General features: G+C 44.5%; 1 protein-coding gene across 3 annotated transcripts in view; it reads right to left on the bottom strand.

Moving 5' to 3' along the window:
• Positions 1–19,013, bottom strand: part of PRKCQ (protein kinase C theta) — a 175,666-nt gene extending 156,653 nt beyond the window's left edge. The window contains exon 1 of one of the 3 annotated variants that reach the window (XM_027595466.2): positions 18,892–19,013. The gene's annotated coding sequence lies outside the window, so the exon portion shown is untranslated. Of the gene's footprint in view, positions 1–2,770; positions 2,850–16,910; positions 16,932–18,891 lie in introns of those variants that run through there. The other 2 variants (XM_027595470.2, XM_027595467.2) reach the window with 2 other exon arrangements.
• Positions 19,014–19,501: the final 488 nt, after the last annotated feature.

Raw genomic sequence — 19,501 nt, 5'->3', positions numbered from 1 at the left:
TCCCCTGACAACTTCTGACGTTACTTCTCCTGCAGATGTGGGCTCTGACCTTTTCCTTCGCCAACAAGCTTTGCAGACCATTTTCATTTCCTCACCTTCCCTTGGCTTCTCCACTTTCTGCCATTTGGCTTCCGCCACCCACCACCCTGCCAACCCTGCTCTCTCAAAGGCAGGGATGATGCCAAGCCTCCAGATCACGGGCTCATTCGCTGTCTTCCCCCTCGCTAACGTCACACTGCCAGTCTCCTGCTTCCCTCCTGCTTCCTTCCTTCCATCCCTTGTTCGCTCTTAGTCTACTCTGTTGGTTCAGCTTGCTTTGCCTAAGTATTATGGAAAACATCCAGGTTTGGATTTGACTTTTCTTCTGGCCAGTGTCATCCACACAGATGGCTTCAGTGGTCTTCTATTTAGTGATAACTTCAAAGGGTATGTTTTTCTTGATGTATACTATGTTTTCAGCTATGTATCGGACCACTCCAAGTGATGTTCCGCCAGCTTTTCATGCACAACCAAAATAAATATGAATTCTACCATTTCCCCACCGCCTATGCCTCTCCTCTCTCCTCTGTCTTGGTCAAGGCAGTTACCATTTATTGAGTTGTCAAGCTACACATATTGGACCCAACTATAAGTACTCATTCACTTTCATCCTTTCCATCCCAGTATGTAATAAGTCCTGTGAATTTTATCTGGTTATTTTTTTTTTTTGTACTTGATCCTTACTCAATATTTTAGTTTGAGAATTTCAGATATTTTCTCTAAATTATTACAATAGATTCCTAATTAATACCAACCCTTTCACCTTTGCATGTTGCCTAGTCCTCTCCCACAGTAGCTATAAGAGATGCCTTTCGAAGTCTCCTCCACGTTGAAAGACATGGAGCAGCTTCTCCGCTGAAAGCATGAAGTCCAGGCTCAAAAGCCACAAGATCTCTTCATTACAATCAAACATCAAAACTTTAAGAGAATTCAACTATGGCTAAAATTATAGCTTTAAAAGCGTTTTGGTTTCTTTAGATGTGTTCTTCTAAATAGTTCTGAATTTGTTTTTAGAAAACCTTAAGCAAAACAAATCTTCCCTCATACAGCTAAAAAGATGAAAACAGACATAGAATGCTAATTTTTTTTTTTTTTTAAGAAAAGGCTTAGTAAACACATGGAGGAGATATATGCATAAACCCACAACTGATTTAATTTGCAAAACCACAGCTTTAGCTCAACTAAAGTAAAGATGACTTAGATAAAATACAACCAGAAAACTGAGATAAAAGATATGGGGTAAAGAAGTTAAAGCTGATGGTTCAGCAAGTAAGCATCGTGGGCGTAGTACAAAGGTCTGGGAAATTGCTTTGGAAGCTGGTGGACTGAATCCATGGAGCATAATGTTCTTAGTGGAGTCCCTGCTTGCTGGACTAGTGTCATCTACTGGATCATGCCCCTTTCACTTGTGAAGATATGGTCACCTTGATACAGAAGGAGAAGTAAGATTCTTAGGTTGAAGTTGATTTTTTCAGTTGGCATGGGATATCACTGGTATTTGTGAAGGTTCAGAGCCAGAGTTAAATAGTGGGAGTCAAGAAGCCTTCAGTATAATCTTGATCCTACCACCAACCAGCTGTAACGCCTTGAATGTCCTGCTTGGCTCTTCCCGAGACCCACTCTCCTAGCCTTTAACATGAGGGGGTCTGGGAAGAATAACTCATATTTGTACATGCTAAAATTCCATATTTTACTATTTTTATCTCAGTATTATTAAGACTTGGGCGAGATCCTAAGAGATGGTTTTTATCCTTAGGATTTAAGAAAAAGGAGCAATAAAAGACCCTGTTTAAAAATTGAGGATGACCATTCTCCTCCCAGTGAAATATTTAGAGTACCAAATACATTCTCAAGAAGAGCAAGGCATGGGGCACCTGGGTGGCTCAGTCGTTAAGCGTCTGCCTTCCGCTCAGGTCATGGTCCCAGGGTCCTGGGATTGAGCCCTGCATCGGGCTCCCTGCTCTTCAGGAAGCCTGCTTCTCCCTCTCCCTCTCCCCCTGTTTGTGATCCCTCTCTCGCTTTGTCTCTCTCTGTCAAATAAATAATAAATAAAACCTTAAAAAAAAAAAAAAGAAGAGCAAGTCGTGTCCCTTCAGATGTGGCACATGTGGAAGTGACAAAGAGGACAGGAAGTGAAAGCTTTGGGGCCTGGGCTGCACAAGTGGGAATTAATTAGGCAGGCAAACCTTTAGTTTCCTTCTGCTCACGTGCTTACCTGCTGAAATTGTAGCAACGGGCAGTACAAAGATTTTTTTTTTTTTTAAGAAAAGGTGTAGGTCTTTAGTTCCTCATTACCAACAGGAATCCTAAGAGTCAGATTCTACATACGTATCTCTATCTATAGAGAGAGTAACAAATACTTAGTGACCACCTACTGCGTCCCAGACCTGTACCAACAAAGGAACACAGCGATGGAGAAGGAGCCGATGGTCCCAGGAAGAACACAGAAGATGAGAATTATACATTATTTGGGACCAGGGAAGGACAGAATATGCCTTTTCTATGTCATCCCATGACTTGTCTGCACCCTTTTTTTTAAAACCATAATTTTGTGGCAGTAAGTACCTATCATATATCTCTCCTCTCTCTCACTGTCCATAAAAACAAAGCACTTAGTAACTCTAAGAGCAGGCCACATTCCAGAAAGTTGTCTGTTTAGACCTTTACTTTTTTCCACTATTATTTCATAGCACTGTCATAATCTAAATTATCTCATTTATGTACTGTTTACCTTTGTTTTTCATTGCCTTTCTCCTCCAAAAGAAAGTAGGCTTCATGCAGGCCAGGAACTTGGCCGCTCTTCTCCCCTGTACTCCCAACACCAAGATCACTCACTGACCAATAAGCAGGTATGTGCTTGATCAGTTCTTATCTGTTGACTGAATAAATTCCAGCCTTCCTTCTCATGAAGATTTCTATCCTCTCTAAGTTACCGAGTAAGTCCCTCTAACGTGGGAGGGAAGCCTTGTCGGGACAGGCATTTCTAAGAGGACCTGTGTTCCTTTAACTTCTAGTTGGCAGAATTTCAGGTACTGGAATAAAGTGAAATGAGAACTTTCTGGCAGCGTAACGGGAGGTATTTTGAGATCAGGGAGGAAGTGGCATTCCAAAGGTGGTCACCCTTGGATTTGCTGGGAAGTCCACTCCAAGAAAAAAAAAAAACCCTCTGTTCTGTTCACAGCTTCTTCCCTTCCTCTGTGGCTGAATCCATAAGTCCTTTAAGAGTTCTGGCTGCAAGCAGGCACCTCAGGGGTCCCCAAAGGACAGAGGGATAAAGTTAAAACAGAAGCCATACAAAATGTAGATACTTTGTTTATCTCTGAGATCACAAATCGTGATGTCCTTGCCTTGGTGGTTATTGTAAGTTTCCTATTTATATATTTTCAGGGCTATTATTTATATTCAGTGAATTGCTCCACCTCTGAAAATTGTCCATTTGCTCAACTGTGAAGCATCTATTGTGTTTCCAATTTTATTTTGCAAACCAACAAAAAATGATAAAGTACAGATTTCTTGGGATTTTAAAAATTAATCTTGGAAAAACACTGACAAAAGTAATGTTTTCTTCAACAGAAATATCTCTGAACTTTTCCGAATCTTGTGCTTCAGGAACTTGTCAATTAACAATAATAAATAATAGACCTAAAAAGATCAAAAACTTAATGTGAACCTTATTAGTGATTCATAGATGTGAGAGCTTGCTGACTAAAAAGCAAATTACAAAGTCACATCAGGCATATACTAGAAATAATTTAAGTGTATCTCATGGGATAACAATATATCATTCTTCCAATTTCCAGAACAATCCCATGAAGCTGAAGTTCAGACTTCAAAGTGATTACCAAAGCATGTGAACCAGGCTGCATTTCTCACTCATGGTAATTAACAATCGCCCCTCCCCCAGCTCTTTGCCGGTCACAGCTATCTGTATACACGTACGCATGTGTGTTCACCTCTGATAGAATTTGCCATTTTTAAATGTGCCCAAAACAGTAATTGAGATATAAAGAAGGGAAGAACTCTCAAAATTCACTTCTCAGAATTAATACCACTGTCAGGTAGCAGTTTTTAAAAAAAATGGGTCAGCAGCAAGAGTGTATTGCCCAAATCGGGCTTAGCCAAGTCAAATGGCAAGAACAGAGACTACAGCAACAAGCTGCCTGGGAGGACATTCCGGCTCCGGCACTTAGGAGCTCCATGACCTTGAACAACCTATTTTGCTTGTGTCCTCATCTGTAAAATGAGGACAATGAGAGGACCTACCCCAGGTGAGCTAATGGGTATAAGGTGACCAGAGCAGTGGCTGGTATAGGGAAAAATATTTTCACTCGGTGATTACTTCCTTTATAGTTGTTCAGTCAAAAGAAGACGATGGGTTCTTTCAAGGTAGGTCTCCCTTGGTCAGGCTTAGCTGTCCCCTCACCTCTCCCCAGTCACACCAGGTCCTCTTTGTCACCAAAGCCAAGCACATCACCATCAGTCTCATGTTCATGGGATCCAGTCAAGTGAGCTCAGGGATGAAGGTATTCCCCCAAGTGACACAAGTGACATCTCGCCTTTAGGAGTGCCGGTCCCACACGCTTTCCCAGAAGCAGGCTCTTCCGTGCTCTCTGCTCAGCTTCTCCTCTGCCCTCTCAGGATGGACAGTCACTTGCTGAGAGCCACACAGCGCTTGGATCGGGGTGTCCCATTTCAGGTCTGGGGCGCCCTGGAGGGGTGCTCCTTACACATCTCTACACATCTCTACCATGGGGCTGGTCTGACGTAAGGCCCTCTGCTGTTTTTGCTTTCTTAATCAGGACACGCCTTGCTCTTCCCCACATCGAATCGAATTTTCTGTTCTGCTGACTGTGCTTGTTTCTTATCTAGCGCATTCTCCATCTGCAGTCTGGTGGTACTGTACCCGCCACTCGGGCTCTATCACGCAGCTCACCTTCCTCCTCACCACACCCACTTGTCTTCCTGTCTGGGGTTCTCTGGAGCCTCCAGCAGGCACTCCACAGCTCTGCCATTGCGCTGGGATGCTGACATCAGTAAATGGTACCAAGAGCTCATGAAGGGGCCTATCCGCTAATGGCAGGGGCTGGATGGCGGAGCAAGAGACAGATGCCTGCTCTGCATGCATAGGCAGTGGGGTTGGGGAGGGGGCAGTGCCATCACTGCAGGACCCCAGGCACATGGGGGATGTGTTAGTGTTGGGGGGCGGGATTCTGGAGGGAAGCAGGGCGTGCCAGCACATGGTCCCATGTGGAGCGCTGCTACCCAAGAGGCCGCTGGAGAAGAGGGCATGTAAGACTTTGAGCGGGGGGGCTGGAGGAGCAGGTGGGGGACAGGGTGGAAAGGGCCTGGCAAGCCGTGCCAAGGGTCTGAATTGCATTCTACGGGTGGTGTGGAGTAACCACGGACTTGTCAAGTGCAGAGTTGCCTTCAGATGGTGTGTTAGCTCCTCTATCAGCAGAGTGTGGTGTGCATGGGAAGAGGGACATAGAGGCTCCAGCTCCGAAGACCTACATGAGGTCACCTTCATGAAACGTTTTCCCAGACAGCCTGATGACTTGTGCGAGACCACGTCTCCAAAGAGGGCTATGACCCTATTGCCTCCTCCACAGCTCTTCTGCACTGCTGCTCGGCCTCACCCCAGATGAGTGCAGCCTACTGCCCCTGCCCACGGCCTTGGCTGGCCTTGACTTGCTGACCAGGCAAATGGGGCAGAAGTGATGCTCTGTGAATTCTCAGTTTGCCCCCTGAGACATCTCAGCTTTGGCCTTGGTGCCCTCAGAACACTCACTCTTAGGCTCTAATCAATTGAAAAGAAGCTCAAGGTAGCTACACAGAGAAAGAGAGGGAGTGGGGTGGTCCCAGTCTTCTAGCCATAACTGCTAGGAGCCAGACACGAGCAATCCCATTTCCTATGGGTCCACAGTCTCGTGAGCAACCCCAGGGAATGCCCCGAGGAAGAGAGCCAGCTTAAATTCCTGACCCAGAGAGTCATGAACAAATGAACTGATGTTGTTTTAAGCCACTAAGTTTTGGGGGAAGTTCATTACACAGTGATTGATAGCCAAAGCAACAGTGTGAGCCAAATAAATACATGTCAGATAAATAATAAAGTGCAACTTTGACAAATTCAGAGCAATAGCACTGGTCCACTGTCAATACGTGTTAAGTTGTCCTTCACCCTTGATTATTTATTACCAAATCTCATTTCAAGCCTATGTCACACTTAACTGATTAGTGCTCAAGCTTTTGAAAAAGCGGTTCTTAGAAAATGTAATCCTCTGATTCTACCTTGCAAAAGGCTAAGAAAATGTGGTGTGTGGATTAAAATTCCCTGGAGTTCAGTCTAGATTTTCCTCTTGGTAGTTTTTAGACAAATATCCAAACAAATACATGTTTCACTCATTGGACCTACAGGATGTTTGATGATTCTTTATAATTTGCTTTCAGAGCTGTATTGTGAAGTGTCTTGAGACAGTACAGTATCTGAATAAATAGTGTGATAAATAGTGTGATCTCTCTCTAGGTCTAGATATTTAAACCCAAAGGATTAGATTATTTCTCCATGTGAAAATATCTACAATATTTTTCCAGGAGAAAATTGATTTTATATATTTTAAATAAACATACATCCTTTCTGTTCTGAATACTTGTAGTTTGTTCTCTGAAGAGAAGGGGCTTGCCCTTCTTCCTTTCATTTCTATTGAAATAATAAAATTCAAATATGATGTCATGTGTAGACATTTCTCTTGGCCAGCTCCGCCCATGAGAAACTGGTAATGGATGAGTTTTATTTCATTAATTTCTAAAATTACATGCTAATTTATGCTTAGCAATATAGGCATTTTTTATATGCCAAATACATCGCATTTTTTTAAATAGGTAACAAAAAACCTTTTCCTACTGGTCATGTGGCTTACTCTCCTAAATCATGTTTACTCAGATCTCAAGTGTACTGTAAACATTAACAAATCTCGATGCTTAGGAACTAGGAAAGAATCTCGGTAGTAACATCCTTCTTTTTATTGGAACAGAGGAAGGAACGTCCAAGAACCTTGGGCTGTGCCTTTAGCAAATACTTATGCGGCCTCCGCTTCGGAATTGGGGATTATGCAAGTTCTTTCTCACTGCAGTATTTCATCAACATTAAAAGGATTTTTATAAAACTATCTAGGACTGGCTCAGTTATATGTAAGGGGGAGAGTGATTCAACTTCCTCTTTTTTTTTTTTTTTAAGATTTTACTTATTTATTTGACACAGAGAGCAAGCTAGAGAGCAGAAGCAGGGGGAGCGGCAGGCAGAGGGAGAAGCAGAGTCCCCACTGAGCAGGGAGCCTGATGCGGGACTCGATCCAGGGACTCCAGGATCATGACCTGAGCCAAAGGCAGTCGCTTAACCGACTGAGCCACCCAAGTGTCCCTCAAGTTCCTCTTATAAAAGAGTTTATTTATGGCTACTACTATGAATATCACCCCTTCTTAGCAGCCTTAATATGTATTTCAAAATCCACGTTAATTTATTCTTCTTTTTGAATGACTAGCACAGAAGAAATTTTTTAAAATTCTGATTCTTAGAGGAAAGAAGATTCTATCTGGTGGCTATTCCTCATTATCTTCCAGAAACAAAATCCACTGAGGAAGTCAGGTTATTCCTTTTGGAGAACCAGTACTTCGAGAAAACTTGGTTTTTATGGTATTTGAGAAAATTTGGCATGTTATCATCACTAAGACTGAAGGAAAGATGTTTTCTTGTTACAAAGTCAGAACTGTAGCTGAATGGCTCTGGAGTTCAGGTGACTACGGTTCCACGTATGGGTGAAGGGTTACACATACCTCTCTTGATGACATTCACTCATCACCCAGGCTATTCACCAATGCTTACAAATGGGCCAGCCGCAGCCTGGGAACCTTGGCACTTATCCAACACTGTATCACCCCAGGTGCCCGGTGACACCTGATTGGAACATGTGGATATCAAAGGAACACCCAGAAAACAGCTACAAAATATTAAGATCAGGAAGAATCCTAGAGACCCTTCATTTAAGTCACACATCTTTGTGTCCCTATGGCAAAACTGGATTGAGGGCGCCTGGGTGGCTCAGTTGGTTAAGCGACTGCCTTCGGCTCAGGTCATGATCCTGGAGTCCCGGGATCGAGTCCCACATCGGGCTCCCTGCTCAGCGGGGAGTCTGCTTCTCCCTCTGACCCTCTTCCCTCTCGTGCTCTCTCATTCTCTCTCTCAAATAAAAATAAACAAAATCTTTAAAAAAAAAACTGGATTGAGAACTGTGTTTTCACAGCCATGTCTATGACCCTCCTATCTGCCGTCACAGTTGGATGGCCATGAAAGACTGGTGTGGCCCTGGAAAAGGAGGACAAAGTGGGGGGCAAGGGGCAATGCCACAAGACCCCATAGAACCTCTCCAGTCTCTTCCACTGAAAGGGACGCTCTAATTCAGATTCTTTTTATTATTATTATTATTATTATTTATTTATTTGAGAGAGAGAACGAGATAGAGAGAGTACATGAGAGGGGGGAGGGTCAGAGGGGGAAGCAGACTCCCCGCCGAGCAGGGAGCCCGATGCGGGACTCGATCCCGGGACTCCAGGATCGTGACCTGAGCTGAAGGCAGTCGCTTAACCAACTGAGCCACACAGGCGCCCTCTAGTTCAGATTCTTAATACCCTGTGTGCTGACTACCATATGACCCCTCTCACCAAGAAGCCTGGAGAATGATGTGCAGAGAAGGCCCCAGAGAACTAGTCGGGGGGGGGGGGAAGCAGCAGATGCCAAACTAGGGACTGGCTACCAGAAGTCAGCACAGCAAATTGCCACAATATACTTGGCTCTATGAACCACTTTTCAGTTAAATCCCTTAAACCTCACCTTGCAAATATGGACAAAAATTGCAGAGCTTAGGGCCCTGGGAGAAATGTGATATTCATAGAATCCTTCACACTGACAGTCGGAGGAAAATAAAATACATTCCCTGACTCTGAGAGGTTTCCTGACCTTAGGTCCACATGCAGCCTGAGCTCTGTGCCATGAGCCAAAGAAAAAGAAAGAAATAAAAGACCTGGCACATGTCCTTAGGTGAGTTTACTCAGGAGATAACGGAATTAAAACATCATTATTGAGCTTTGGTTATGAGCTGGATAGAACCTGCAAGTCCTCAGAGGCATAAGAATGTAGAAGAGGGGATAAACACATTACAAGCTACACAGCAAAAGCATAACACAAAAGGACACTGTTTTTGTAGTTGCCAAAGAGACTCTGATTGAGAAGAGTTCTTCAGAAACAGAGGGAAGAATGCACTTAAAGTTTAGGGGGCTACCTTATTTTATTTCCCAAAGGAAACCAGGATGCCTTGGATGGTGAAGCCATTATGGGGCTGGAATGCAGAGGAGGCCAAGTGTTAGACAGCGAGGAGTGAGCGTCTCCCTTAGTCTGCAAGCAAAGGTGAGTTAACTATTTGGTTACCCTTAGCTAACCTAATGCCAACACTCCCCAGGAGGGAAATGTCACAAAGGAACTCACAGCGCGCTTTCCCTGAAACACAATGCCATTCATGCAACAAAGTATACTTTGAAATCTGCCTCTGAAATCCCACAGAGGTTACATGGGCATTTTTTGCTATAAGCCAGAATCCTAAACTCCAGTTTTAACATAGTTTTAGCTGTGGCTTACTTATTGTTAGGAACCTCTGCATGTGCCTGTTTAGTTTTATTATTATTGGGATTTATTTTTTATCTTCTTTAAAAGATTATGGTATTTTTTTCCTTTGGTTTCAATATTTTTTGGTTATTCTATCTTTAAGTGAGCCCCCCTAAAAATTATTCTTTACTTTTAAAACATTTTTCTTTAAATGCTTTCAATGATTTTATCTTTGGCACACTTTTGTCATCCTAATTCTTGAATTTAGTCTTTTACTTTTCACCTCCCTTGCTATTACCTGCTTTAATGAATTTTTAAGATGAGTATGATTGTTTTCTGAAGGTTCCTTAAAATCTTTTATTGTTTCATTAAAAACCTTTTACCTCTGTTATCTTTTCATATTTTCTCTCTATTAAAATAATTTTTGAGTTATTGGTATATCTACATTTAATGTTTACCTATTGCCTCATCCTTTTGCCGGTAGGATATTCCAGAATATTTTAATATTGCCTTTTATTCCCTGATCATTCTTGACTTAGTCTTTTTTCCTTTTATTGTTGGCATTATAGTGGTCATTAAAGTGAGAAACTCTGAGAATGATGGAGGGAGAAAAAAAAATCACACCATAAAGAGGGGAGATGGAGCTTTTATCTTACAGCAAATTGCCTTTCAGCATCTTCAAATGTTTTCCATCACCTCCAATTCTTACTTTCTAGAATTTATCCAGATAAATCCATAGACCCACAGGACTGGCCAAGGTGATAATGATCCTACTTGTGCAGATGTTTAAACCCCATAGATTGGGATTCCTTTCTCCTATCACTTAGCACACAGTCTCTTAGACATAACAGGTTCTAAAAATTATGGCTCATTTATTTTTTCCGCTAATATTTATTGAGCACCTACTACATGTCAAATATGTTGACAGATGCTAGGGATTCAAAGGAGAATTATGTGCGAATGTGGCATCTGCCTTCATAGAGCTTATAGTCTATTGGGGAAATCTAAAAGTAAACAAACAAACGGCAATATATTCTAAGTGCTGTGATCACTAACATTTACTATCTGGTTACTAAATGCTACACATGGTGCTAAGCACTTTATATGGATTATGTCGTATGTCTTTTAAGAAGCTGTGGGAGGAAACAAAATCCAAATTTACAGAATGAGGAAAAGATTTCTAGGGGAAACGATGTCTAAGTTAGGGACTGAAGATGCATAGGAACTTTCCAAAGGAAGGAGGGGTTTAGAGGTTGAGTAAAAAGTTCATGAGGCAATGGGATGCATGGGACCACTGAGGAACGCAAAGAGGCTCAGGCTTGGAAGAATGTGATGAGCGTGTTGCTGGAGATGAGGCTTGAGAGGACAGGGGAGTGTAGATCAACTAGAACCCTCCAATTCATGTTACAAAGTCAGGGTTTCAGTCCAAGCGTACCGGGTAGCCATCGGAGAATTTAAAGCCAGGAGTGACATGCTCAGATCTGGGTCCTAGAAGGGTTCTTCCAGCTGCAACAGGGAGAACTATCCATAATAACAGAGGCCAGGTAGGAAGTTCCAGAAGTAACACAGAGGGGAGAAATGGTGTTGGCCTGTAAACAGAGTGGGGAAAGGGAGGTGGGAAAGGGTGAATGGAAAAAAGAGATGCAGGGGCTGGAACTAATAGAAGGTGCTTTTGGGTGAGCGAGGGAGGTGAGGAGTCAAGGGAAAACACCCAGATTTCTCCTTGTGCGAGAAGAGGTGATGCCAATGTCAGGTACAGAAAAGAGTAGGAGGGAAATATTTGCAGCAAGAGAAAGGGGAAGATGATGTTTTCAGTTCGGGGCATTTGGTATTGAAGGTGTCCATCAACTGGTGGCAGAAGAAGATCAGTAGAACTTTGGATCGGTAACTTTTGGGTAGTGGTCAGCGAGGAGATGGTTCTTAAGATGAATGAGGGATGAGGCTGCCACGGGGAGAGATAACTGAGGATCCTCAGTCTTCCAGGGGACAGAAAGGAGAGGGGGATACCGAAAAGGAGAAGAGAAGAAGGAAGAACAATGAGAAAGGGGAGGGAAGGGAAACATTGCTCCAAGAATGCAGGAGTGCTCAGTGCATGGTCTGCTGCGGAGAAGTCAAGCACCAGAGGAGGAGAATTCAGCAAGGATTGGCAATAGGGAGCGTGAGTGACCGTTTCCTAAGAGTTAGTAGAGGCAAAGCCAGATGTCTGTGGCCAAGACATGCGGAGTGAGGAAACAGAGTGTCAGGCAGAGAGGCCAATTTAAGGAGTTTGGTTGTGAGGAGGAAAGAGAGAAGAAAGTAGCCAGAGGAAGGACAGTCTTTTCCTTCAAAGAAGGAAGGGATTTCAGCATGTTCGATGCAGTGAGAATGGAGCCGGCGATGAGGGAGGGAAGGAAAACACAGATGAGAGAGGAGAGAATCAAGAGAATGAGATGCCCAAGGATGAGGAAGAGATGGGTCCCAGGGCACCAGTGGGGGAGGAACGTTAGCCAGGGGGTGAGGCATCTTTTTCTTTTTCGTTGTAAAAAGGAGGGGAGAATGGGAGGGGAGACCCAGATGAAGTTAGGTTATAGCCTTGTGAGCACAAAGTCAGGCTGTTCTCATCAGGAAAACGTCCATTTTTCTCAGTGAAGCAGGAAGCATGGCAACGTGCTGAGAGTAAGGGGATGGGGTGTCAGAAGAAGGTCTAAAGTGGCTGCTGTAGAAAGCAAGCAGAATTGCCAGGAGAAAGCTTGAGAGCCTGGCTGAAGATGGAAATCATGGAATTATAGCATCATGAATTTGCATAGTTGCACAATTTTGTCCAGTAAAACTCATCAAGCTCTGTATCCACACTGGGGAAAGTAGATAGTTGGATGCAACCATAGCCCAAGGGGTCCTAGCTTTAGAAAGGAGAGCATATCATCTCACACGGCACCACTCATGCTCATCTTCTCCCAGCACCAGGGGAAAGCTCTGGGGGAGGAAAGAGTAGCTGTTTTCATCTTTGTCAACTTCAGGTTGAATGATCCCTGGCCTGTATAATCAATACTATTTCTACCTAACTGATCTAGTCCTTTGAGAAGCTGATGGGATATAGCTCAAAGTTTATATTCTTCCTAACAATGTGGAATATGGTGACAACACTTGCCCCAAGAAATTATCTCCCACAAACAGCCGACTGATAAACAAACTTGGAGAATACAATCGACATATGCCACAGAGACATAAACGGAACATTAAATTGGAGCCAAGAGATCAGGGTTCAGGGCTAGTACTTTGTTGCGTGACCCCTGATCAAGTTTCTTAACTTCTACAAGATTCAGTGTTTCCTCTGTAAACCACAAATGACCCGCCTGATGCAAAGGGTTTTAGGAGTAAATGATCCCATGTGTCCAGGCACCTGGCACAGGGCATGCTCAACAAATGTCACTTCCCTTTCTCTTTCTCCGGCTTCCCTCCAGCCCTGAGTTTATGTGATTCTATGACTTAACAGGAATGGTCTAGAAAACTAAATGCCATAAGTCTATAATTTTCAAATGCTTAGGTAAGAAACAGATTGAGTATGCCCTAAATTCCATGACATAAAACTGCATGAAATAACTACTCTCGCTACACAAAATGGGACATAGTATTTTCTGTTCTGTTCTATTTCATGTTTAAAGATATGTTCATCACAAACCAATAAATTAATTTCATAATCTAATAATGGATCATGTCTTGCAGTTTAAAGAACATGGTGTAAGAGGCCCATTTTTCTATCACTGAAATCAGTACATAAATGGACCACAGAATGGAAAATGCAAAACGCACAACTAAATGAACTTCTCCCAAAACTGCAAGAAAGACATTTCAGCTTATGTTCATAAAAGACTTGGCTTCTTGCTCCCCTGGGCTGTGAAGAGTCATCTTATCTGATGATAAACTCATAGCACGTGGTTTGCTCTGGAAACACCAGTGTCCTGACAGCCCTCTACTTACTAGGCACTTATTTTAGTCCTCATGCAGGGTGAATGGCTCAGGGGGCTGGAGATGAGCAAGAGGGTAAGAGAGCCAAGGGTAGTTAAGGGTCTGCTCTTTGTACTTTTACCTAAAGAGTGGTAGTGAATGCCACAGACACACTTTGAGGGGAAGCCTCCGGGCTTACCCTGCTCTCTTGCACTCACCTGCTGTGCTCACACCAGACCGTATTCCTTTCCTTTGCTAAGCTGTCATGCTCACATGCTGTCAGGCCATTCTGCAAATGCCATTCCCAACTTCTGGAACATTCTCACCTGGCTCACTGCCACCGCCCTGAGCCATCACTTTTCCTGAGATATCTTCTCAGACACCCTAAATCTAGGTACTCCCATGTACATCCCCAGGACAGCACGTCCATATTCACTCTGCACTGATTTACTGAGGGCCTACTATGTGCCAGGCCCTGCCATAGCACCTGGGGATACAGCTATGGATGAAACACTAGCCCCGTTCTAGAGGAGGAAATAGATAAGAAATAAACAAATACGTAATATAGTTGCCCACCATCATATTATAAACTGACATATGGCAATATAAATACATGATGAAATTATCACACTTCATTATAATTTCCTCTTGACTTGTGTGCATCCCCCCTATGGATTACACGTACAATGTGTGGCTCTGAGCCTCATAACAAAAGCCTGATGAATTGAAGTACAGCCCTCAACCTTTTGGCTCTCTCCATTGTCCTGAGAATTTGTCTTGTTTTGATCGCATGTAAGAGATAATTTAACTTTTAATCTGCAAAGGGTCTGTTCCACATATTTAGAGTTATTAGCACTAACACCATGCTTCCTTGATTCTCGACAACGACTTATTTCTAAATCACGAGGTCCTTCCTGTAGGTGGAGGCAACCCTACTTAGAGGGACCTTTTATCTTTCAGGAGCCCTCCTGCCTATGGGTTCCCTAGTCCTTCAGGGGATGCCTGAATAGTAGTTCCTCCAGTGATTCTGCACTAGGGAAAGGTATACAAGCACAGGAGAGGGAGGAAAAACCAATAAAGTCAGGAGTAGCATCAGCCCATAGACCCCTGAATCTAGCATCAAGCAATTTTGCAAAAAGTTCATTGGTTACCACCTCACAACACATTAGGATGACCACTATCAACACAAACAAAAATCAGAAAATGCCAAGTGTTGGTGAAGATGTGGAGAACCCGAAACCTTTGTGCACTGTCGGTGGGGATGTGAAATGGTGTAGCCACCGTGGAAAACAGTATGATGTTTCCTCAAGAAATTAAACACAGAATTACCATTTACTCCAGTCAAAAGAATTGAAAGCAGAGACTTAAAGAGCTATTATACACCCATGTTCAAAGCATCTTTGTATGTAAACCAAAATGTGGAAGCAACCCGTGTCCATGAACAGATGAATGGATAAACAAAACAGGGTATATACACACAATGGAATATTCTTCAGCCCTTAGAAGGGAGGAAATTCTGACACATGCTACGACAGAGATGAATCTGAAGGACATGATGGTAAGTGAAATAAACAAGACACAAAAACACAAACACTCTATGATTCATTTCTCTGAGGGGCCTAGAGTAGTCAAATTCATAGAGACAAAAAGTAGAAGGGAGGTTTCCAGGGGCTTGAAGGAGGGAGAACAGGGAGTGTTAATGGGGACAGAGTTTCAGTTTTGCAGGATGAAAGAGCTCGGTGGACAGATGGAGGTGATGGTTGCACAACAGTTTGAATGTAATTAATGCCACTGAACTGTACATTTCAAAATGAGTAAGATGGTGAATTTTATGGTAAGTGTACAATTCTACCACAATTAAAAAAAAAAAAAGAACTTGAACTGGTAGGTTGTCCAGATTTGTGTCAGAATCAGACAAACCTGACTCTAGCACATACCAGCTGTAAGAGCCAGGTGAGTGACACAACTTCCTTGAGCCTCAGTTTCTTCACCCATAAAATGAAAATGGTGATGACAATATCTAATTTATAAAAGCTTTGCGAAGATTAAATGAGATAGTAATGTTTGTCAAATGCAAAATTCTGAGTTTCATATCTGGTACATATAAGTACTAATGCATCAATGAAACCATGCTCTGTTGCTTTTGTTGGCTCTGATCATTATTATTAATCATCATTACTGCTAGCTTAACTCAGAAATTAACATCAACCTGAGGAAGTATGTCCCGCCAAAGTGAGTACCTTACAAATGTGCTAATTTAATCCCAGAGCAGAAATCTATGATTCTAGGCTGGGGCAAACTATTCCCTAATTTCTGAAGTCTTTGATTCTCACTTTGCCCCAAGGATATTTTTAGATGACAGAGCAATGTGAATTTGTGTATAAATGCTTGATGTGTTAAGATAATGAAGATATTTCCTTTACTGCAAGAAAAAACCTGATTCATCTTTCTGCCTCAATGTTTTTCTGAGTTTTCTCATGATTTCTTCTGTAACAAGTAGAATAGGTGTGAAAAGGCAAAATGAGATGCACTGCCGTTTGAAAATGAAACATTTGAAATTTTAACATGGACAGAAACAGAAAGAAGAAGTTAAATGTTATGTATGTCACCATAGACTACTTTCTCTACTTTCAATTACAGATTTGATTTGGAGCAACAAAATTATATAAATATAGCATCACACGATACATCTGTGTTCTCTGGGATTTTTCACCATATAACAATTTTATTTTAAACAACTTAGGAAAATTACTTCAAACAAAAGGTTGAACCCTATAAAAAGAAAATCACCTGAGATGAAATATACCCTTATTAACAGTCACACGCAATATTCTCAGGGGCAAACGACATAATCAGTAAGTCTAAAACATGAAATGCATTAAAAACCGGATGAACTGATTCTCATTCCTATTTTAAAAGAAGGCAAATGTCCTATCATTAAATCCTGCATTATAAGGGGATTTGAGGACTTTACTCCTGGATGCCAGTTACAGAGTTGCACTGTAAGCCCACACTCAAAAAATCCTGGACCCAGTCCACAGAGAATTTTAGATAACACATCAAGTTCATTATACAGAAGAATCGTGTGTTTCCCACAGGAGAAAAAGGGTATATTACAACCGAATGAGGGACCTTTATAGAAATGACAAAAGACAAATGCGCTATTCAAGGGAACCTCCAGTACCTGCTCTGAACAAGTGAAACTGAGGATTAGTGTTGAAAGGGATCTCTGAGATGATAAGAAGGACCAAGAGAAATGGCAACAGCAAAAGAGATTGCAGTTCCAGTGGCTCACCCATGTACATTCAAAGCAGACTCGATTAAGAGGGTTTCTGCCCTTGGAAGGTGGGCCCGGGAGGAGATCCGACAAAGAAGCTTGCCCAAGCAGCACTTGGCATTCTGAGCCACCACAGCACAAGACGGTGGCGGAAGTGAACATGACAAAGTGGAGGGTGGTGATAAGAGTCTTCCCTGGAACTTTACATTTTAAACGTTTACAAGAAAATCACAGGAGGCTGAAAACAAAGGCTGGTGATGCTGAACAGGTGACTCTTGAAATCAGAGATAAACGTTTAAGAGACAGAAGAAAAAAAAAAAACCCAAACCAAACAAAACAACTTAATTTAGTCTTAATCACTAACTGGGAGGAGTTTCACAGCTGAGGCTTTGAAGGTTTGAGAAGGTCTTCCTATGCCCAGGGTTTAAATATACATACGTTCAATCAGCAGAAGAAAGGGACTAACAAGATCAATCTGTGGCAGACACCTGCCTCAAACAATGGCACTGATCTCAGAGGGATTTTAAACAGCTGTGCATAAACTTCAACAGTAATTTGCAACCAAATTAGTAAACGTCACCCTCTTTCCCACTAGACACAGCATTTTTTAAAGAGATTAAGCATCCGCAGTAAGCCTGCCATTTTACAAGTTGCCCAAGACAAGTTAGGAAACAAATGAAGATGGTGATTCTCAAGGCTGGGGTGTGGGGTGGACCCAGGAGCTGAGGAGCAGGGCTCCTGTGCCAAACAGACCTGCCAGGGAAGGGGCCATGGTGGTGATGGCTTCTACAGAGGTGCAAGGGGAGCATGGAGAGAACCAGTGCAGCTGCGGCCAGACTCGTGCTGGGGTGGGCACCTGGCACTGGCAGGACCACACCCTCCCGGAGCGCTGCACCCTCACCACGGACAGCCGGGGGAGAGCAGTGAGTTCTCGATTCTCCCTCCACGTCACCACCCTGCCTCGTCAGCTTGTGCCATGACTGCATCACCTTTTCTTAGCGCCACTTTGAGCAGGACAACCCCAAAGTTCAAGGCAGCTCCATGGCACGCTCCTGGCAGAAAGAATCAGTCTCCAGTAGGGCCAGCCTTTGGGGTTCTCTTCATTCATGACTACAGGGAGTGCCCCAGCCTTTGGCGTGAACAGTCCCTTTCACACTGATAACTGGGGCTCTTAAAATGTCAATGAAATACAGATATTTAACTCTACTTTCTTAACACGTGGCCCCGAATGCTGATACCCAAACAGGCTCACTTGAGGTTACAGGACTGAGCACCAGACTTTTTATTTTTTTTTTCTTTCCTGTATCTATCACAGAGCCGCCTCACCCAACCCCAGGCCCTTGAAAAGAAACTTGAGTTTGTTTAGAAGTGAGTCTTGGCAACCTTGTCTGCTGCTCTCGCAAACTCCAAGGAAACCAGTTATTCTCTCCTGTGGACAGGTCACCATCTGCATCAACCACCTCTCCTTCAAATGTTTGCCAAGGATATAAAACTTTCCACCTTCTTCCCTCCCTCCCACCCCAATCAGTGCAGGTAAGGGGGAAAAAGCGAGAAGGAAGAGAAGGCGCCGCCAGCCCCAGCCCCAGCGCCAGCCCCAGCCCCAGCGCCAGCCCCAGCGCCAGCCCCAGTGCCAGCCCCAGCGCCAGCCCCAGCCCCAGCGCCAGCGCCAGCGCCAGCGCCAGCCCCAGCCCCAGCGCCAGCGCCAGCCCCAGCCCCAGCCCCAGCCCCAGCCCCAGCCCCAGCCCCGGTGGCGTCCACACGGCCAGGGGCCGTAGCATCCCGCGCCACCCGCAGGCAAGAAACCACGGGAAGCGAGTGGCCGAAGTTCGCTGCGCTCTAGTCGCTCTGCGGCTTGGCAGTCAGCCCGCGCCCCCCGCCCCGGAACGTCTCAAAGCGGGAGCCGGCCGGGCCTCCCCCCCTCTTCGCCGGGCCGCGCTCCCGGCCCCGCGCAGACCCCCCTGCCCTCCCCCGGCCGGCGACGCGGCGCCCAGGCGCCTACCTGCAGGCGGGGCGGCCGGGGGTCCCAGCGCGCTGCTGCTCGGCGGCCGCGCGGGCACTGGCGGGGCCCGGCGCCGGCCAGGGGGCGCTCGTCACCCCGCCGCCCGAGCGCCCGAGCGGGCTCCACGGACGCCCGCCCCGGAGCCCGCGCCCCGCGCCGCGTCCCCTCCCACCGCGGCCGCGCTCCTCCCCGGCGCTGCCCGCCCGGCTGCCGCTCGGCCCCGGGGAGGACCCGCCGCGCGCCCCCGCCGCCGGGAGGCCGAAGGTCGCCGGAAGGGGCGCCGCGCACCAGCCGCGGGCCGAGCGCGCGGGGATTCTGCGCCTCACCAAACTGAAAATCGAAAACGATCCTTCCAAAGGGAAGGATCAAGGGCGTTCGGTAAAAAGAACTTCGTCGGTTTTGCCTTGTTTTTACGCTAGAAAGGGCTCAACATTGTTCTGAAGTTTTCTTTTGAAGTGACCTACGCGAGGAGATTTGGGTGGATCATCTTTCCTAGGTTGAGCCCTACCTACGATTTTATTTTTTTCCGTTTTTGCACACGGTGGGTCTTATGTATAATTTCCAAAGTTGCATGGCTTTAAATTTGACAGCCCTTGAAACTGCAACGTAA

The sequence above is a fragment of the Zalophus californianus genome, chromosome 9 (genome assembly GCF_009762305.2).
Source record: "Zalophus californianus isolate mZalCal1 chromosome 9, mZalCal1.pri.v2, whole genome shotgun sequence".
In the NCBI taxonomy this organism is placed as follows: domain Eukaryota; kingdom Metazoa; phylum Chordata; class Mammalia; order Carnivora; family Otariidae; genus Zalophus; species Zalophus californianus.
The sequence above is the reverse complement of the archived record's forward strand: the minus strand, read 5'-3'. Positions and strand labels throughout refer to the sequence as shown.